A 21762-nucleotide genomic window follows, 5' to 3' on the forward strand; every position below is an offset into this window, starting at 1 on the left:
TGGTTTTAAAAAACAAACAAACACACATTATCTTTTAAAAAGGGAAGACCCCTGTGAGGTAGTTTGTTAGCATGAAACCTTCTCTTTTTTATTAAAATTTGATATCTTGGGGACACAGTGAGCATGTTTAATCTGAGCACGTAAATCTTTTTAGTGCAAAAAATATTTCTTTAGCCATGTCTTGGTCATTGCTCCTTAAATAGGTATACTCCTTTAGGAATACTGGCAAACTTTAGGTGGGTTTTTAATATAGTGTCTTTTATATCTACTATATTTTACATCTTTGTTCTCAACTCTTTTTGTCCTTTTTAGCTACATTCCTGAAGATTTTCCAGTGTTTTCTCTAGGTCTTTGATCCAGTTTTCTATAGTATTAATTCTGACCTTCATTATTTCCAATGATAATTCAGATAAGTGTATTGCACTTACAGTGTTCTTTCTATTCTAACCTATTTTACCCAATTCTTGCTTGATTTTCATCCTAATTTTTTTTGTCTTTTCTGTTTTTTCATGTCTTTCTGCTCCTGTGTCTTGAAAGGCATGTCTATTTGCTGCCTATTTTAGGAACCAAATCTTAAATATCTTCTTTTAGCCATAACAGTGATTTTTTTCCTATGTGTCCTTAGGATAATTTCCTTATTCTGTATTTTTTTTTCCAAAATTCTCATGTATAGGATAGACTGACACACTCAGTATTTCCAATTAACAGAATATGTGATTGGCCTCGGAGCTCTCAGTTGTTTCAATGTTGATCATGGCAGATTCTCCTAGCCCCCTGTCCAGTACCTAGGTAGCATTCAACTGGAGCAGCTATGCTAGATTGGTGCGATATCTTTTATTCTCAATAGCTGGTTCTTTGGTCCATAAATTTGAATGCTGTTGGCCCTTCTAAAATTTTACCAAGATTTTTGAATGCCACGTCGGACTTCCACTTACAGAACTGCTAGAAATGTGACCATCACAGATGTTTACCAAAGAAATTAAAGTAACAACCACTGCTAAGGTTTTTGAGCTGGCTGGCCACAGAAGGGATGACCTTCTACCTATAAAGAATTCTTCTCTTTAGGAAGAAGCAGAATGAAGCAAAGCAGAAATAGAAAAACTCTACATTCATACTTAGGCTTCTCCTATGGATTTAAATTTACACAACTAACTGAATAATAGGTAATAATGTATACTCAGGGGGATATAAATTTAGGCATTCTCCTATATGATTCATCTATTCACTATTGACTGTTGTGTATATGGGATCTTGGTGGGGGAAATTGTAATTCCTCATATTTTAATAAAGACAGTGGTACCTTATTAAAATAATTGAATTTGAAAATGTTTTCAATAGGTGGAAAGCCACAGCCCAGCTCATAACAGATGACTGAATGAGTACAGACCTTTTTTTGTAAGGATAAACCTGAAAGGAGGCCGGGCGCGGTGGCTCACGCCTGTAATCCCAGCACTTTGGGAGGCCGAGGCGGGCGGATCACAAGGTCAGGAGATCGAGACCACGGTGAAACCCCGTCTCTACTAAAAATACAAAAAATTAGCCGGGCGCGGTTGTGGGCGCCTGTAGTCCCAGCTACTCGGGAGGCTGAGGCAGGAGAATGGTGTGAACCCGGGAGGCGGAGCTTGCAGTGAGCCGAGATCGCGCCACTGCACTCCAGCCTGGGCGACAGAGTGAGACTCCGTCTCAAAAAAAAAAAAAAAAAAACCTGAAAGGAGTGGAAGCTGAGATGGAATTAGGGTACTCTCTTCTTCCTGTCTCCAAGAGGTAGCCTCTCAGTGATTGGAAGAGCACACGGAGCTGAGAAAGCTCCAGGTGGACAAGTCAAGCTCCAAACTGAAACCCGGTAGCACACCCCGGGGAGCAGCTGTATGCAGCAGCACTTTATGAGCTTCCAATTGTGTCCACAATCTATTCAATTCCAGTGCACTATGCTTATTTACTGTACGTACAGCAATTGGTAGTTTTACTGTACACACAAAATTCCTAGTTTTCACAGACAGTTGCCTCAGTGCTTGGGATTTATATAATGAGAGAGAAATGTGCAGACACAATGATTATTACACATCCCTTTGTCCTGAGCTGAGCAATGAACTAGAAAGCAGAATGCCTACGTTCTAATCCAGCCTTGGGCCCTGTCTGACCTTCGGAGTGTTCCTGTTTCTCACTCTGAGTTTCAGCTTCCGTATCTGATTGAACGATATCATCTCTAAAGCCCCTTCAGCTGTAACACCGTATGATTCTCTTTTCAAATAGAGAGGACATCCTTCCTCTTACTGGACACTAAGAGGGTTTACTTTGCAAATGTGGCTCTCAGAATTTTATAGTTGTTCATTTGAACGTAAACAGAAAATTTGTTTATGATGTTCTTCTCCATACTGTAGTTTGGGATAAGAAGGGTGCATTTTTTCAATATGTTCAACTTTCAAAAAGACATGCTGGAGGAAGTCAGCCAATTTCTGCCCACACAACTTCCAAGTGACGTCAATGGAAGCAGAGCACACAGATCTCTAGGCAAGTTTTGGCTCATTATGTGAAGGATTTTTTTCCTTTTTTAAAGAACAACTGCAAAAATGATTGCTCTCAACTCAAATTACACAATTTGTTCTTCTTTGTGCCCTGAGTCAGCAATAGACATAATGTGGAAAATAAAGCAAAATCTCCTTTTTACACATCAAATAAAAGAATCCATAGTTATCTGAAACAGAATGTTTGAGATTCTTGAGCAGTCTCTAAGCAATATTTCCTCTTGCTGTGGCCTCTGCTTAATTTCAATATAGAAAGTTGATCAATGATCATCAGATGGACAACTGGAAAAATATACCCACTTATTTTTATCCTAGATTTGTTCTTCAATCCTGCAATTGATGTTGTATATCATTGGCTTATTGCTTATCCTTTGGAAGTATTTTAAAGGGCTTACCAGACAGGCAGATATAACTGGTGTTTTGTTAGCTCAGCTTTTCACAAATAAGTCAAATAGTTCTGTTACTATGACTAGAAGAAGAAAAATAGCTAATAGAAATATAACTGTTAGTATATAACAGGCACATAGTGGCTCAATTATCACAGCAACCCTGTAAAGTTGATATTGTTATTGTACTCATTCTACTGATTAGGAAACAGGATGAGAGAAGTTAAATAATTTTCACAAAGTCACACCACTGAGCAAATGGTATTTGGATTCCAAACCAGGCAGTCTGGTTTCAAAATCTGTATTCCTAACCACAATGCTATCCAGATAATAATTTATTTTTCCAATCAAAATGTATTTAATGATGCCTAATTATTCTAGGCTCTAAGTAGAGTCAGTTACTAGGTAATGTGGAATAATGACATGGAAACAAAGGACAAAGATAAAGGAGGGAATTCAGATTTTATTTGCACCTAAACTGGTCCAAACACTGTACTCGATAACTCACATCTATTTTGCCTTTGCAAAAACTATAAAAGCAAAGGCTGTATCAGTGGCATTTTATGGATGAAGAAACTGAGTTATAGGGAGGTTATCATTTGCTAAAGATTGCACAGCTGGTAAGGCTTGGTAAAGGCTTGAATTCTAACCCATCTGTGTGTTTCTATCACCTACATTTCCTTTACTCCAATATGCTGCTTCCAGGAGTATGTGCAAGTGAAATACTCAGTTTAGTGTCTGAGCTACAACGAGGAGCACACAAAGTTTCTTCCAATATTGGGGAAGCTCTAAAAATTGTTTAGGGGTAATGTCAACCAAAGCAAATTTCTACATTTCAGAGCTTCTCCTATAGTATTCTACTGTAGTCTGCAATGCCCAAATTGTGCTGAAAGGACTGCCTTCAAGTTCAGGGCCAAAGAGGTCCATGAATAAATTGGAACATAATTCCAATGAATAGCACACATATTAGAATTAAAATAGCATCAAAACATTAAATTCCTTTTTAAAGTAGTGATTAGTTCAGTATTTTATGTACAAAATACTGTATTTTTAGAGAAAATAATAGAAAACTTTTGCATGAACTTGCATAGTTTCTCATGAGTATGTACAGAAATGAAAACTGGCATCCTGTATAGAATGCCCTAGAAGGACCATTCTGTAAACATTAAAAGGTTAAATATATGAGAAATAGTAAGAAAGTACTTTTAATTTTTCCAAAGCAAAATGCAATATAGATTTAGAGTTGCTTTATTTGTTCCTTTTTTATTTGAATAGAATGCTTTTCCTAAAAAATATTACCAACTAAGAGGCAGTTTGGATTTAAATTGTTCTCCTTTCAGAGTTTGTTCCCATCACATCAAATGTCTTATTTATATTCAAATACCACAGGGAATGGGCAAGAAATTATATGTTTAAACTGGACTTTTTCAAGGCTTTTAAGGCCAGAATATTTGCTTTGCCAAAGACTAAATTATTGCAAAGTGGGGCAAGCACCTGACCTTGTGGCAAGTCAGAATAAGTAAATATCTCCACCTGGGATGGGAAGCCAATGCTCCCAAGACCCCAGAACATCCTTTATTAGCCTGATGGCAGCTGTCTGCTTGTTGCTGACTGAGCCTGATTATACATGTGAAAACTGGGGATCACCCAGAGATTCTCTCACCCTAACACATAGCCCACTTTGCTTATGTACTTGCTCTTGCAAATTCCATTACCTTCCATGCCACCACTGCCCCTTGAAAACCCAGAAATACTTACAAGCAACAGATTACCCCAGTCCATCCTTTCTCTGTTTCCAAAGGGACATTCTGATTACATTTCTAACCAACTGTCAATCAAGGGGGTCTCAATAAATTTTCTTTCCAACCAGCTCATGGTCTTCTAATAGTATGATATTAACTATAACTATTATATCAAACATGATGTAAAATAACTTTGACATGTGTAGGGACATAGTCTTACTTTTAATCATAGCATCAACAAAATTTTAATGCATTTCTTAACTTGTCTCTCCTTCATGGGACATACAGGGTCTCTGAAGAGGTCCGTGTATACCTGATAAGAGACTGGCCGTTCCTATCCATCCTGCATGAGTAACACAAGATACGACTCACTGCTGTTCATTAACCTCATAGAGTTAATTTACCTTCTGTGGAAGTGAAATTGATTTGCTCTTTGTAAAGCTGAGTGACAGAACTCTTAGGATTCCTGGAAGCCACATTCAGGGCTGGTGCATGGGCATGCAACCTGTGCAGCTGCACAGGGTTCCACACTCAGAAGGGCTCATTCTTGGTTTAACATTTTGCTGTCACCATCTTGAAATCATTAATAACTTCTGAACAAGGGGCCTTGCATTTTTATTTTGCACTAGAATCTGCAAATTATGTGGCCAGTACTGACTACATTATAATATCAATGTAGCAAATGCAGTTGATTGAAAATAAAAGAACTAAAAAATAAACGAAGTGCTGCTAACATATTTGAGAGTTTTTTTCCAAGTAAGATGTTGCATTTAGTAAATATACCTGAATTTTATTTTATTTTTTGGTAAAATAGTCCCGTTTTTTTAGACTGATGTAATTCTTAATGTGTTATGATACATGCACACATGCATACATACATGTGTATATGTGTGTGTGTATATATATGTATGTGTATATATATATACACACACACACATACGTGGTTGGGCAATGAATACATTTTTAATGGTTGATAAGAAAATTGAGCAGGAGGGAAGTGACAAAAGAGAAACACTAACCAGATGCCAAAGTCTTTTAGTTGTGGCTAAATGCTTAAAACATCCAATACTGTCTCCTTTCACTATAATCATCACATTGCCTCTTTCTCTTTCAGAGAATTCATATTCATATCTTATTTATTTTTGGATTATTGTAATTTATAAAAATATCGCAGATGTGCAATATGTCACCAAAGTTGAGCTTGAACGTGGCCAAACATCTTGGAAGCCTGGTACCTGAATGCCTTCCTAACAATCAGCCGAGCACAGCCCGTCTTGCCATGTTTCTCTTTCTTTCTCTGTGTGGGCGCGAGGGCGTGGGGAGTGGGCCGGCATGACGCTAAACGCACTACGCAAAAGCCAGCATGAATCCCAGGCCTTTTTCTGGACAGAAAGGACTGATTGTGTGGCGAGCAGCTGGAATGCGTGCCGGTCACTTTTGGAGTGGTGTTTGCAGGCATCATTTTGCTGGATTGTTTGAGGAGAAGCAGAAGGACAGAAGGGAGCTCTCCTGCCCTGTGCTGCGGTGGCCCTGTAATTTTCCTCCTCTTCTTTGTTCAAATTATAAAGAAGAGTCCCATACGTTCAGAAAACTTCAGCCCGGTTTTTTCAATTGGACGCTGTTGTTTCAAAAGTACAACCTTCTCTTTCTGGCTGCTTAGAAGTGACGGTTCAGGAAATGTGCCCACAGTGACATGAGTTAGGGAACCCCGCAGAGCAGGCCTATGGTGGAGATTCAGAGGATATTTTAGTCAGGGTGTGTGGGTAAGGCCCATGTTAGGACAGTAAAGAGCTTGAAAAAGAAGGATTTTAGCGAACTTCTTGTATAAATGGTCAGAGAGAAAGCCAGAATGATTTGTAATATCTTAAAGTTTATTTTAAAAGTTTCAGATTCTTTACAAAACAAGCAAAATCTTTACCCACTGAACTACTTATAGATCTACTGGCTATGATTTTACAAAGTTAGGGAAACTCCAAGCTCTCCCTTTGTCCTGCTGTTTGCTATTTAGCCATTATCCCATCAGTAGAGGTCTCAGTCTTCTGAACAGTCATCATTTTACACCATTTCCAAATGGATATTCTGATAACAGAACTTACAGCTCTTGCCCATCCAATCTCACCTACCAAGAATAGAGATTATAGATGATTATACCATATAAGAGGAAGACGTTAGAAATGTCTTCCCTATTTTGTTATTTTTGTTGGATTTTATTCTTCAAATTAAAGAGAGTCTTGAAGTTCTGGATTATATATAAATTCTCTGCAAGCACTTGCTTGACTAAATGGTATGAACGTACTTATATAGTGTCCTGATGTAATGACTCATACAAATACTTTTCATAGCAGAAACATTTACATTTCTTCTTTTGACTCAAATGATAATGAGATTTTTTTTTTTTTTTTTTTTAATCCTCTAGGCTTTTCCCAGGATGTCATTGTGGAAAGGTGGTTAATGAGAAATCATTTGAGCCTAAATGCATTTTTACCTTTCATATTTCATAGTTGGTAGGGTAACCAAACTTAACCAGCTAAATTGACCCCTAAATGCTCACCTACCTATTCTTCCCAGCTCATGAAAATCTCTGAAATGACATGGCAAGGTCAGAGGAAAGAAACCGATGAATGCTGGGTACTTGGTGTACTGCAAACTCCGTCTCCTACATCAGGAAATCTCTGCTCAGCAATCATTTGGCCTCCTAGCTACAGCTTTCTGCTGCTGCTTTTTATAAAATTCCTGGAGACCCTCTCTGCACATGCAGGATTTAGGAGCCAGTCAACAATTTAAGAAGACTTGGTAGAGAGATTTTGACGTTCCTTCCACCTGGCTCTTCTTTGAGAATATCTTCCATTTCTGACTCTTCTAGCAGCCCTAAACTCTGACCTCTGTTTCCTTAAACCAGTAAAATTGTGCCTTTCTACTTGGACTCTTCCCCCTGGCACCCCAAAGAAATACAGAGCTTAATTTTCACGGATCAGGCCTCTTCCAGTTTCTGTTTGCTTTGTTTGCTCAGTGGTGCTTTTAGTCAATTATTTGTTTATATTTTATCTAGTTTGTATAGTTGTTATCAGAGGAGAGTTAATCCAATACAAGCTACTCTGCTATGCTCAGGCCTGCAAATCTCAAATTACTATAATTAGTAAGAGAATATTAGAAATGTGCTGGTTAAAAATTGAATATACAACGTTAACTGTTTCTATATGCCTAGAAAAAGCAGTTAGACAACGTAATTTTAATTTACATTTACAACTTAGTACAAGGATATAAAATACAGAATAATATTTCTAAAAATACATGCAATACTCTTATAGATAAAATTATAAAACTTACTGAATAAACAGTTTTGAAAAAGTTTAAAGAAAACCTTAATAAAGAGAGATACAGCCTGCTCTCGGATAGACTTGCTATGAAGAAGATATTTATTCCTCCTATAGGGAGGAAATGGGTAAAAGATTGAAAAGATACGTCATATCAAAGGAAATAGAAGATGGAACATCTGGAACATTTGGAAGCATGCTCTAACTGAAAATCTCAGGAATGCAAAATTAAGTTCTTAGGAGATATTATTTCATACTTACCAAATTGGTGGAAATTTGAAAATTAGATAATATTTTGTGGAGTATTATGAAGAAACAAAGTTTGTCAACTGCTTTTTTTTTTTTTTTTTTCTCTTGAGACGGATTTTTGCTCTTGTCACCCGGGCTGAACTGCAGTGGTGTGATCTTGGCTCTCTGCAACCTATGCCTCCCGGGTTCAAGCAATTCTCCTGCCTCAGCCTCCCGAGTTACTGGGATTACAGGCGTGTGCCACCACGCCCGGCTAATTTTATATATTTTTTTAGGACAGACGGGGGTTTCTCCATATAGGTCAGGCTGGTCTTGAACTCCTGACCTCAGGTGATCCACCCACCTCGTCCTCCTAAAGTGCTGGGATTACAGGCGTGAGCCACCACACCCGGTCTATCAACTGCTTTTAGGAGTGTAAACTGGTCCAACTTCCTTAGAAACTATTGTCATCACCTATTTTACAATTCAGTAAGTTTACTCCTAGATATTTACCTAGAGAAACATTTACATGTATCTATATAAAAACATTCGTAAGAGTATCATTACTGATGTTAAAAAAAAAAACAAAAATGAAACACTAGAAGCAACTCAAATGTCTACCAATAGGGGAAAGGATAAGTACATTGTATTATATTCACACATTAGAGTACAATACCACAGGAAAAATGAATAAAATCCAGCTATATCTCTAACATGGAGGAAACTTGAAAATCTAAGTTTGAAAGAAGGAAGCACAAGTATCCAATTTGTTTCCATTTGCAAAAATTTCAGGCAACATGCAGTAATATGCTGCTTGGGGAATACCTATGTAGGTGGGTCTAGTGAGAAAGAAAAGAAAGGGAATAAGATAAATTTCTGAATGGTCAAAAAAAACACCAGCATCAAGTCGAAAAGTCTGTTGTAGTATGAACGAAATCACGGAGAATTTGCCACAAATTAAGTTTACCTGGTATCTCCAGTACCTAGAAATATTTGCCTTTTTCAATTATTATAAACTAATCTAAACATGATCAAGATAAGTGGATTTTGTTAGTTAAAACATTAAGTTATCAAAGTGAACTTTGGATCTTATGCTAGTCGTGACAGTATTTGAGAATTCAGTTATGTTCCACAAGTTTTATTATAAATGATTTTGTGTTTTGAATTGTTGCAAGGCATATAAAATTGTTGTTAAATTACTGTGAAATTTTAAAAAGAAAAAATATTTCGGAGTGGTCATTTCCTCTGGATAGATGAAGAGGAATGCGAGTGTGTAGAGAAACAGACGGGATCTCACAGGTGTGGTGCTGTCATACCTTCTTTCATGCCCTGAAGATGGGAACATGGGTACTCTCTGATCATTCTTTAAATTGTGCATGAATAGTTATACATTCTTCCTGTAATCCCAGCACTATGGGAGGCCGAGGTGGACGTATCACTTGAGGCCAGGAGTTTGAGACCAGCCTGGCCAATGTGGTGAAACTCCAAAACTACAAAAATTAGCTGGGAGTGGTGGTGGGCGCCTATAATCCCAGCTTCTCCAGAGGCTGAGGTGTGAGAATCGCTTGAACTGGGAAGGTGGAGGTTGCAGTGAGCCAGGATCATGCCACTGCACTCCAGCCTGGGCCACAGAGTGAGACCCTGTCTCCAAAAACAAATAAGTAAATAAATAAATAAATATAAATACATTCTTCTCTTTGTATGATAGTTCATAGTAATCACATATGTTATTTTTATATTTTTAATTTTCTTTTTTATTTCATCAAGTAGAATTTTTAACTGCTTTCTGGAGTTGCTGTGGGAAGATGAAAGTGTGTAGGCAAAAGTGGCCGGGTGATAGGGTGGGGTCCAGACCCCAATGCTAGCGGAGCCAAAAGTGCATTGCAAGGTCAGCAGCCGTAGACTGGGATCCTCGGCAAACGCAGGTGTGTTCTTGGGACTAGCTCTAGGCTGAATAGCTCACATCTAATTCTCTAGCACTATGAGACAGTTAGTCTTGTAACGGCGCCCTCTACTGCTTACATATGCAAGAGACTGTTCCTGTTGCTTGCTACCTAAAATCCTGAGAGGTGTATTGCTTTTGTAGCGTCTATGGGAACAGGTGAAGATATCCAACAAGGACACTCGAAATGTAAGTTTGAAATTTAGGAATGATGTCTGACATGCGATATTGATGTTACCAATGTACAGTCATTTGTGAACACAGCTAAGTTCACCAGCGAGGGTGTGAAACTCAAAGAGTATGAACCTCAAAGCTTACCTGCTACAACATCCAAGGGGGATCCAACTCCTCACTTTCCAATACCTGTGCTTAGACGGTATTGGGACAATCTTGGTATCCACAGGTCCCACTCCTCTACAAGCCAGTATTACAACCAGCACTTTAGAACTTGAACTGTCAGTAACACCTAGGTTATACATGTAACTACTCACTAATTGTTTGTTTTTGTTTTGTTTTTTCACTTTTAAAGACTTTCTCTTTTAGAGTGGTTTTGTGTTCACAGCCAAATTAGGAGGAAGATAAAGATACATTCACCATATGCTACTTGCCCCCACACAGGCATAGCCTCCTCCATTAACCACCTCCCCCACCAAAGTTTGTTACAGTTGATGCACCTACAATGACACATCGTTATCATCCTAAGTCCATAGAGTCCCTTAGGGTTCACTTTTGGTGTTGTACATTCTATGAGTTTGGATAGTGCCACACAGAGTATTTTCACTGCCCTAAAAATCTTCTGTGCTCCAGTTACTCATCCCTCCCCCAACTCCGGCTCCACCCACTACCTTCAACACCCCCTTCCCCCGCATCTAACCCTTGGCAATTTTTAAACTTTTTTTTATTGCATTATCTCCACACAGCCAAGGAGATTACTTTATGATAATATTAATGAGAATTTCCCCAAGAGTAACCCCATATTCTTAGAAAATACCTGACCATCATGGTGCATAATTAACCTACATTCTGGTCGCAGAAGCATGACTAAGAAGTTTAAAAAACAGATAGGTGGGGCAGTAATTATGCAGCTGATAACACAAAGCTCTACCGTCTGTACATAAATCTTTCGCAGGAGGAAAAATACTTGAAATGGAAGAATTAAAAAGCAAAAACATTTGGCTATAAAAAGGGATTCAGTAATTACAATGAACATCTCATTAAACATAGTCTTTATTTGTAAGAAGGCTGGGAGAGCTCTAATTAACTCATAAGCTGTCCCTATGAATCATTAGCTGTGGCAGGAAAATTCTAGGTGATCCATTAAATCTCCACACCCACTCAGGGAAAAATATAAGCAAACCCTAATTGCCCTGATTTTGGATGGCTGGTGAATTTTCTTCAGTGATCAACTGGATGACTTTGGCCACCACACATCATATATCTCTTCTCCCCGGGGGAAAGTGAAGTCCTCTTTTTCTACAACCAAGAATAGGATTTTCTCAACACTCAACAAATAGTTTATCCATCTTTGAACAAACTTTTAAACCAACATGATATAAACAATTTACAAAAGTTTATGGTAGACTTTAGATGCAAATCCTTGAGTTGACCCAGAAACATTCTGCTGTTTTATTATGTGAGTTTCCGAAGTCTGTGTCTGAATATGATTTTTCACCAGGCTATCTTTGTTTTTGCGTTTGCTGTGTACGAGAAGACACGATCTAATTATTAGGGGTCAGGCACTGTGGACCTATGCAGAAAACCACAAAAGTCCAAATCTGCACCATCCAATATGGTAACTACAAGTCTCTTGTGGATTTTGAGCACTTGCTCTGAAGCTCTGAACTGAGATGTACTGCAAGATTTCAAAGAGCTAGTACAAAAAAGTAAAATATCTCATGAAAAATTGTATAGTATTTTTGACTACTAGAAATATTTAGCCACGGCTGGGCGCAGTGGATCACGCCTGTAATCCCAGCACTCTGGGAGGCCGAGGAGGGCGGATCACGAGGTCAGGAGATCGAGACCATCCTGGCTAACACAGTGAAACCCCGTCTCTACTAAAAAATACAAAAAATTAGCCAGGCGTGGTGGCAGGCACCTGTAGTCCCAGCTACTCGGGAGGCTGAGGCTGGAGGATGGTGTGAACCCGGGAGGCGGAGCTTGCAGTGAGCTGAGATCACGCCACTGCACTCCAGCCTGGGTGACAGAGTAAGACTCCATCTCAAAAAGAAAAAAGAAAAAAAAGAAATATTTAGCTGCTAGAAATTTTTTAATTTCATATGTGCCTTGCATTTGTAGTATACCTAATATTTATATTGAATGGCAGGACAAGTGGCCACTGTGAGCCCAAAGTACACATGGAATATTTTTGAAAAGAAGACAGGAGTTCTAGAGCTATAGACTTTCCCAGCTGGAAGAGACTTCCAAAAGTAAAAGGTGTAAAAGTGCTTATATTTGCCCAACATGGCCCTCACTTTCCACCACACACATGTTAACACACATAAATGTCCATGCATGCAACGATGTGACCAGCATAAGTGAAGAGTTGCTATACGTTAAGAGTTTGGCATCACTGGCAGAATCTCCTACCTAATACAGTTGTGTCTCTGTATCCCTGGGTTCCACATCAGCAGATTCAACCACAGCAAAATGAAAATATTAGAAAAAAATGAAAAATACAACAATAAAAAATACAAATTTAAAAATCAATAGAGGATAAAAACTGTTTACATACATAGCATAGCATTTACCTTTTATTAGGTATTATAAGTAATCTAAAGATGATTTAAAGTATCCAGGAGGATGTGCATAGATTATATGCAAATACTATGCCATTTTATATTAGGGACTTGAGCATCTGCAGATCGTGGTATCTGCAGGGGTTCTGGAACAAATCCTCCGTGGATACCAAGGGACTATATTTCTAAATGTTGCGGATTTAAAGGAAGAATATAACTGAAAGAAGAAACTGAGAGAACAAGCAGGGGAGATCATTGGCAGAATGAATGGAAAAGTGGAGGGCATTCCAGAAAAGGAAAATAAAATTAGCAATAGCTGAGAGGAAAATAATAAGCATGGACTTTAGGAGAATAGTGACAGTTGGGCTATTAGTAACAATAATTAATATCTGAAAATAGCCTTTAATTTACATAGATTTCATCACAGGCATTATTTTATTTCATCATCGTAGATGCCTATTTTTATCATTCCCATTTTACAGATAAAGAATGAGGCCCAAATTTAAGAAGCTTGCCCAAGATCACACAGTCGGTAGTGCCAGAATTTAGGGGATCAACCATCCTGTCTGCGCTGGGCTGGGGTTTCCAGCACTCAGGACTTCCAGTGCTAGAAATGGGAACATCCTGGGCAAAGCAGGGAACTTGTTCACTCTACACTTGAACCCATATCTTCTGATTTTAAATCCCATTCTCTTTGCATTGATAATAATGACAAACATCTATTGAATACTTTCTACGTACCAGGAACTTTGTAGTAAGAACTTCACATAATTATCTTTTTAATCTACAAAGCAACTTTATAAATTGAGTATTGATTTTTCACTTCCTCCTACCACCCTACAGAGTCCAGATATAAAAATTTAAGTTTCCCAGATCATCGATAACTTACCCAATGTCGCACAGCTGGTAATGTCTGGATTTGAACTCAGGCCATTCCAGTCCAGGGCCTGTGCTGCTAACCACCATGAAAGATGCCCAGCCTGGTGCTGCCACCTCACCTGCTTGCTAAGGCCCAGGGTTCCTGCGGGACCTTTCGACCCACTCATTTATTTTTTCATCATGTTAGTATGAAAACACAGCTTGACTGGAATCCAGCGCCCACTACGGCAGGCATTCTTTACTGCGTAAGACCTATGCCTCCTGGCTTTGATCTTGCCAGTCTTCCATTTGAAATGACCTCTCATATGAACATCGTACCAATGCCTGTCCCGCCTTTTAGTAGGTACCTTGATTCAAAAAGAGTTCTTAAAAAGTAAAAGAAAAAAGAATTTCCTTTTCATTTAACATGTACTGGCAACAATTGCCAGATAATTTGTCTTTAAAATTAAAACAATTATGCTTTCTTTAATAAAACCCTAGTTTTTTGTTATCACCTTTGATGTAATTTTTAAAAAACTGTTCTTTGAAAGAATATGCATATTGATATATAGCAGAACTTTACACCATTTGAAGCACCAGAACAGATATAAAATGTTACTTCATGTTATCATTTCTAGTATGAGAACGATGAGCTTGTCATTTTCCTAAGACTGTAAATTCTTGAGTAAAAACAACTATGCCACTTTTTTTTTTCTGTAACCCACACATCACTGACATAGTGATTGACATACATTTTCCAGAAATGGATTGATTGGAGTATAGTGTTGAGTGAGTCTAAGATCTCACTGGTCTCACTAGCACAGGGTTGAAGCCAGAGGATTTTATTTGAGTTTCTTATTGTCTGTGGCTTTAAGCCTTGTCACTGCTTCCTCCTCATGCCTCAACCTTCCATAGTCGTGTATTCTAAACAGTGTTGATATGTAATTGCCACTTCAGAAAGAAAAACTGATGTTGGATATTTAAATTATTTACCTTTTCATTGACATATAATTTATATATATTAACATTTGTCCTTTTAAGTTCCTTGAGTTTTGACAAGCATATAAAACTGCATATAGAACACAAGCAGAATCTAGAACATTGCCATCACTTTAGAAAGTTCCCTGCGCTCATCTTTTGTCAACCCCTCCCCCACCCCACTTCCCAGCACCGATGTGAACTGCTTTCTGTCCCTTTAGATCTGCCTTCCCAAGTCGTGGAATCATACAACAGATAGCTTTTTGGACTGGCTTATTTCCCTTTTTGTAATGCTTTTGAGACTCATTCCTGGCCTGACGTGGTGGCTCACGCCTGTAATACCAGCACTTTGGGAGGCTGAGGTGGGGGGATCACGAGGTCAGGATTTCAAGACCAGCCTGACCAACATAGTGAAACCTCGTCTCCAATAAAAATACAAAAATTAGCCAGGTGTGCTGGCAGGCGCCTGTAATCCCAGCTACTCTGGAGGCTGAGGCAGGAGAATCACTTGAACCCAGGATGTGGAGGTTGTAGTGAGCCAAGATTGCACCACTGCACTCCAGCCTGGGCTACAGAGCAAGAGTCCATCTCAAAAAAAAAAAAAAAAAAAAAAAAAAAGATTCATTCCTATTGTTGCATTCGTCAGTATTCTTTTTTGTTGTGATGATTATTGTAATGTGTGTATACCAAAATTTAATTGCCTATTCCCCAGTTGACATTTGGAGTTTTGTCTATCACATATAAAGTGGCCAAAACAGCATGTAGGTCTTCGTGTGGATGTATGTTTTCATTTCTCTTGAATAAATTCTTGGGAGTGGAATTGCTGGGTCATAGGGTAGGTGTATGTTTACATTTATATAAAACTGCCAAATTGTTTTCTAAAGTCCTTATAAGACTTTGCATTCTCGCCAGCAACATATGAGACTTCCAGATAATCCACATCTTTGCCAGTATTTGATATTGTCAATCTTTTTAATTTGAGCTGTTCCTGTATTTACGTCTAATAGGTGCATCTCATTGTGGGTTTAATTTGCATTTTCTTGCAAATACTATTAACAGACCTTTTGGGGGGTATAATTTGTATACAGTACAATGTTCTCATGTGTCAGAGTTGGTTTAGTTTTGGCAAGTGCACACCCCTTAGGTAACACACACCACATCCAGGTATAGACCAGTGCCAGGCCCCCGGAAATCACCCTATGCTCTGTCCAATTTCCTCCATCACAAACAACCGCTGTCACGATTTTTTCCACCATAGATTAGTTTCACCTGTTGAAGAACTTCATACACATAGAATTATACCGAATGTGCGTCTGTCTGTGGGCTGGCTCCTTTACTCAGCCTGATGTCATTCGAAGGTCATCTGAGCTGCAGCCTGGGACTGTTGTGCATTACCTTTCATTGCTAAGTAGCTTCCCTTAGTATGGATGAACCACAATTTGTTTAGCCGTTCTCCTGTTGATAGGCACTTAGTTGTTCTCAGTTGTTGTCTACTATGAATAAAGCTACTGTAAACATTTTTGTACAAGGATTTTTGTGAAGGCATGTTTTATTTCTCTTGAATAAGTAGCGAGGGGCAACACTGCTCAATCATAAAGTAGGTAAATGTTTATCTTTATAAGAAGCCACCAAGCTGTTTTTCCCAGTGACTTTCCCATTTTGCATTTCCACCCACAAAGCATAAGAGTTTCAGTTGCTCCACATGCTTGCCACAATTTGTTTTTTTTTTTAAGTTTAGCCATTCTAATGGGTGTGTGGTGGTTTTAATTTATATTTTTCTGACGACAAATCATGTGTTTATTGCCCATTTGTATTTATTCCTTTATGAACTGTGTCTACTCAAGTTTTTTGCCTTTTTTTTTTTTTTTTTTTTTTTTGAGATGGAGTTTTGCTCTGTTGCCCAGGCCGCAGTGCAACAGTGCAATCTCGGCTCACTGCACCCTCCGCCTCCCTGCACCCTCCACCTCCCTGCACCCTCCACCTCCCCGCACCCTCCGCCTCCCTGCACCCTCCACCTCCCTGCACCCTCCGCCTCCCTGCACCCTCCACCTCCCTGCGCCCTCCACCTCCCTGCACCCTCCGCCTCCCTGCACCCTCCGCCTCCCTGCACCCTCCACCTCCCTGCACCCTTCACCTCCTGGGTTCGAGTGATTCTCCTGCCTCAGCCTCCTGAGTAGCTGGGATTACAGGTGTGTGCCACCACGCCCAGCTAATTTTTGTATTTTTAGTAGAGATGGGGTTTCACCATGTTGGTCAGGATGGTCTCGATCTCTTGATCCTGTGATCCACCCACCTCAGCCTCTCAAAGTGTTGGGATTACAGGCATGAGCCACCACACCCAGCCTGTTCTGCCCTTTTTTATCGGGTTATCTGTTTATTACTAACTGTAGTTAATTGATTGACTTGTAGTTTTTAAAAATATATTCTACATACAATTTCATTATCAGATATATATTGAGAGTGTTTTCTTCCTATGCATGGCTTGAGAGAAGTATAATATATCTTCATGGTTTATAATATATTTTAATATAATTTATAATACATATTTAGTGTAATTCATATCTTATAAAGTATCTGATGAGCAGATGTTTTAATTTGGCAGTTTAATTTATCAAAAAATATTTATAGTTTATCCTTTCTGTGTTCTATATAAGAAATCTTTGCTTAACCCAAGGTTGCAGAGATAATCTATATTTCCTTGTTTGTAATTTTCGCTTACATTTAGGTCTACAGTACATAATATTTTGTGTGTGTGTGTATGGTAAGGTGATACTACATTATTATGATGATTGCAGCTTTATAGCAGGTTGTAAGATCAAACAGTTTCCAACATTAGGCTTCTTTTCAAGATTGTTTTGGCTATTGTAAGTCCTTTGCATTTCCATGTGCATCCTAAAATTAATTTGTAGATTTTTACAAAAAGTCTGCAGGGATTTTTTTGACCTTTTCTTACTCTTTGTTTGCATACTTTTTTTTTTTTTCCTTCAAATTTTCCATGTCACTTATTTTTTTCTTCTGTAGTGTCAAGTATGCTCTTAAGCCCTACCAGTGAATTTTTAATGTAGGATATTATATTTTTTTATTCTAAAAGTCTCATGTGGTTGTCTTTTACAGTTTCCAGTTTTCTACTAAGATTTGTTATCTGTTTACCCATTATATTTATTTTGAATCCTTAAATGTGCTGTTAATAGCTATTTTAAAGGCGTCATCTGCTAATTTGAACATTGTCATTTCAAGTCTGCCTCTATCGATTTGTTGTTGTTGTTATTTAAATTTTTCACTTCCTTTGCACATATAGTAAAATTTTTTGATATGCTGGATGCCATGAATCCTAACTGGAGAATCTGGATTCTGTTGTCTTCCTTTAATAATTGTTGAATTTTGCTCTGGTAGGAAGTTAATTTACTTATGAATCTGAATCAGTTGCTCCTTTTAAGGCCTGCGAATAAGCTTTGCCAGGACATAGTCTGTAGGACTAAAGTGGCCTCCCTCCTAAAGCGTAGTGATTGGAGATCTCAGCTGCATGCCCAAGGTGTCGGTGAGCCCTCTCTACTTTGGTTGGCCAGAACTCTTGTGACTCCTAGCTCTTTGTGGCCCTGGCATCTTCATTTCACTCACAGCTCCCCAGCAGATCTACACTGTTGTACCTTGTAGTTTTCCCCTGGACATGAACGAGGAGGTTAATATTTGAACAAGTCTCAAAAGAACCTTCATGCAGATTTCTGGCATTTCTTCTCTATGCAGTTTCTACTTCTCTTCTCTCTGGGTGCCTGGTCCAAAATTCTAGCCTCAAATTCAAAGTGTGTTCCTCCTCAGGTCAGCAAGATCCCTGGGTTCTTCTTTGGCTCCACCTCCCTGGGCCTAGACAGAGAGCTGGGGCAACTGGGGGGCTCTTATCATGTTATTCCTTTCTCCTAGGAACCACAATTCTATTCTGAATGTCTTCCAATATCTGAAACAGTTGCTTCAAATATTTTGTTCAGTTTTGTAATAGTTTATGGCTGGATGAGTTCCTCATTACTGATTATTTTGTCGTGGCTGAGAATGGAAGCTACCCATATTGTTATTTATGAATCTAAAAAAGACATAAGTATACTAGGCCTCAGACATTTTCTTTATCTTTCACATTCGGTATCATCTCTGAAACCAGAATTCCAGTTTTGTTTCTGTACCACTACTAGAATATGTGCAGCTATGAAACAGAGTGAAAGTATTGGCAGTGAAACCCCTATAGGATGCATCCTAAATTTAAAAATATTTGGAATTTCAATTTTATTTAAAGCAAGTTTACTTTTTTATTATAAACAGATAGCTCCTGTGGATGACTTATGCCACAAAGGTGTTTAAGGTGGAAATACAATATCTTATGGCATTTTAAGGCATTCCATTTATGCGTGGACAGGGATTAATTTCAGATTTCTATCATGTTTGGAATATAGTATCTAACATTTTATAATGAACAAAGTGTTTTCCAATCAGATTATCACTATAAGCTGACTAGTAGGTTTTCACATGGGAATTGTTTTGTGTTGTGTTTATTTCCTCTGTGGTATTATGGGAAATGTTTAAAGCTAACTGCCTTATGTATTCATTTTAAAAACTCCCCAAATTATTATTCCTAATAAGGGGAAAGAGAAGGTATCAAAATATTATTATATCATTTTTTCAGATCAACTGAGTATGGGAGTTATTCTCCTGGGTAAATGTGTGTTCAGCTTGTGGAAAGAATCGTAAATGTCTTCTCAAAATAAAAGAACTCCTCTGGCTATAATAGGCAGGGAGAACAATCCAAGCCAATCTTTCCACTTTTGCTACCGAATGCCTCCTTTTTTGAAAGTCTTCAGTTTCCATGGAAAAATAAGGGCAGCAGATAATGAACCCTTTGTTCATTTTGACCTAACAAAAGGCCTTTTAGGAGGCTCACCTAAGGAACCAGTCTTCCAGATGTTACCACTGTAACTCTGTGGCTTATTATGACTTCTTGAAGAACTTTGCTAAGAAAAAAGAAATATTTAAGATACTGCCACCCAATAAAACGTTATGAAAAATTTCTACACTTAAGTAATCACGTCCTCACTGTGAATTGCTCTATTAGTCCCTACAACCACATATAGATTTTCTCTCAACATGATGGTAGTACATCCCTACTGTGACTACATAAGCCTCATTAGATTACTTGTGATATGTTTATTACATAGGCGGTCTTTAGGCAAAGCATACTATATTTTTTTATTCCTAGTATTTCAATATGCACTGTATGGGCAGAAGCAGCTCATAATAGAAGACAGTATAAGTTCTGACCCTGCCATTTACTAACCAAATGACTTTGCGCAAATTATTTAACCTTTCTATGATTGACTTTATATGTTAAAGGGTTGCACCTGATCCACGAAGGAGTTGCGAAAATTAGAGTAGTTAATACAGGACAGAACAGTGTCCATCACATTGCAAGCACTGAAGAAACTCTGCCTAGTCTGTTGTTATTATTATTATCATTACTACCACTACTGTTTAGAGAACTCTTTAAAATTAGCTCATTTAGCCTTCACAAGAAATATTTAAAGTAAATATTGCTATCCTTATTTTATAAATAAGAAAACCAAACTTAAACCTAGGTCTCCTAACCCTAAAAGGTTATATTCTTGTCTTAATTATCCTAGATAATGTTGAAACATTCAGATTTTTAAAAAAGTGATCATGAACCTTCACTAATTTTAGCTTAGTCATTTTCTTTAATAATTTTATAAGAATATTTGTAGGGTCATCCAAAAATTTCATTGGCAAAAGAGAATTCAAGATCATAATGCATTTCTATAAATAGGAAATGTGCCTGTATCTGCTTCATATCTTTTCCAATTAGAATACAGAACACATGCATTATAGAATGAGAAAAAGTTTAAATATTTAACACCTCAGCTGGCATATAGCATGTCAAGTCCTCTCCATGCTGCTTTTTCCATCTAAATACATGTATCCTAAATTTCTGATCTCTTAATCTTTTAAGAATTTATTTCTTTGATGCTAGTTTTCAACACCTAGGTATACATGACCCTCCCCATCAATGTGGACAATTTGCTTTTCAAACCATTTGCAGCTCTACCTCCTAAAAGACCAGTCTCTCTAGGACTATTTTTGTGTTACCCATATGATACTGAATGTTTTTCTATTCCTAGAACAAAGTCTCCATGAGTCTAACGATGTTTCAGAAAAAGAGTCACCTAAATGCCAGTAATTACATCAAGTTATCAACCGATAGAAAAATAACCACAGCATATGAAGTTCTCTTGGAATCCTTTTAAGAATCAACTTAGCCTGAGTCTGTGATTTAGGTTCCTTTCCACTTCTTTTAAGAGCTAAGCACAACGTAAGTAGAGGAAAAGTCTTTGAAGTGCAAGCTGGTTGACCATTTCCTGCGCAGGGTACCTAATCCCATTGAAAATGTCTTGGAATTGTCCCTAGCTTCATCAGTAAGTGCTGGGGGATGACGTCACTGTGGGATTTCAACCGAACTTTATGTTCTGATAAACAATGCAGGCTTGGTTGTGGCCAGTGGTGAATTCTTTTTCTCTTGGCAGGTGCCAGCAAAGTTCCTTATTCATTTTCAAGCTTTGTTGAAAGAATAACAGAGGGTAAGACATAAAGAGCTTGGGAGTGGTCAGGCCCGGAGGAGGATCGCCTATTAAAGTCAGTGAGTGTAGACGACAATATTTTGGTTTAGTCCCACACTTCGAGTATAAAATAAGGAAATAACTGTCATTTCTTGGATAACAGGCTATTTCCAACTTACCGTCACTTGTCTCCTGTGTCAGTCTTCATCCTAACCATGTGACAGAACGCAGATGGCAAGGGTTATCTTGAATTTAATCCTTTTCTTAGATGAACAGATGTATTCAGGAGGCTGTAGAGTGCAAAAGTGGTGGTAAAAGCCCTTCCAGTGGCAACAATAATGATGAAAGAACCCAACAGGCAGTTTTGTAAGCTTTACCGTGAACAAAAGCCAAGAGAACACTGCTTGTAACCAAACAAGGAATAAAAATAATACTAGAGTTTC

At 38.2% G+C, this 21762-nt stretch overlaps 1 protein-coding gene and 1 long non-coding RNA gene across 2 annotated transcripts in view; one reads left to right on the forward strand and one right to left on the reverse strand.

Annotated features, from left to right (window-relative positions):
- The window catches only part of LOC105465663 (phosphodiesterase 7B), a 333358-nt gene that overhangs the window by 47789 nt on the left and 263807 nt on the right, over positions 1-21762 (forward strand). The window lies entirely within an intron of this gene.
- Positions 1-21762, reverse strand: part of LOC105465666 (uncharacterized) — a 67454-nt gene that overhangs the window by 44189 nt on the left and 1503 nt on the right. The window contains exon 4 of the long non-coding RNA XR_977696.3: positions 21499-21609. This is a non-coding gene — a long non-coding RNA (uncharacterized lncRNA). The remainder of the gene's footprint in view (positions 1-21498; positions 21610-21762) is intronic.

Source organism: Macaca nemestrina, chromosome 5 (genome assembly GCF_043159975.1).
Source record: "Macaca nemestrina isolate mMacNem1 chromosome 5, mMacNem.hap1, whole genome shotgun sequence".
In the NCBI taxonomy this organism is placed as follows: Eukaryota; Metazoa; Chordata; class Mammalia; order Primates; family Cercopithecidae; genus Macaca; species Macaca nemestrina.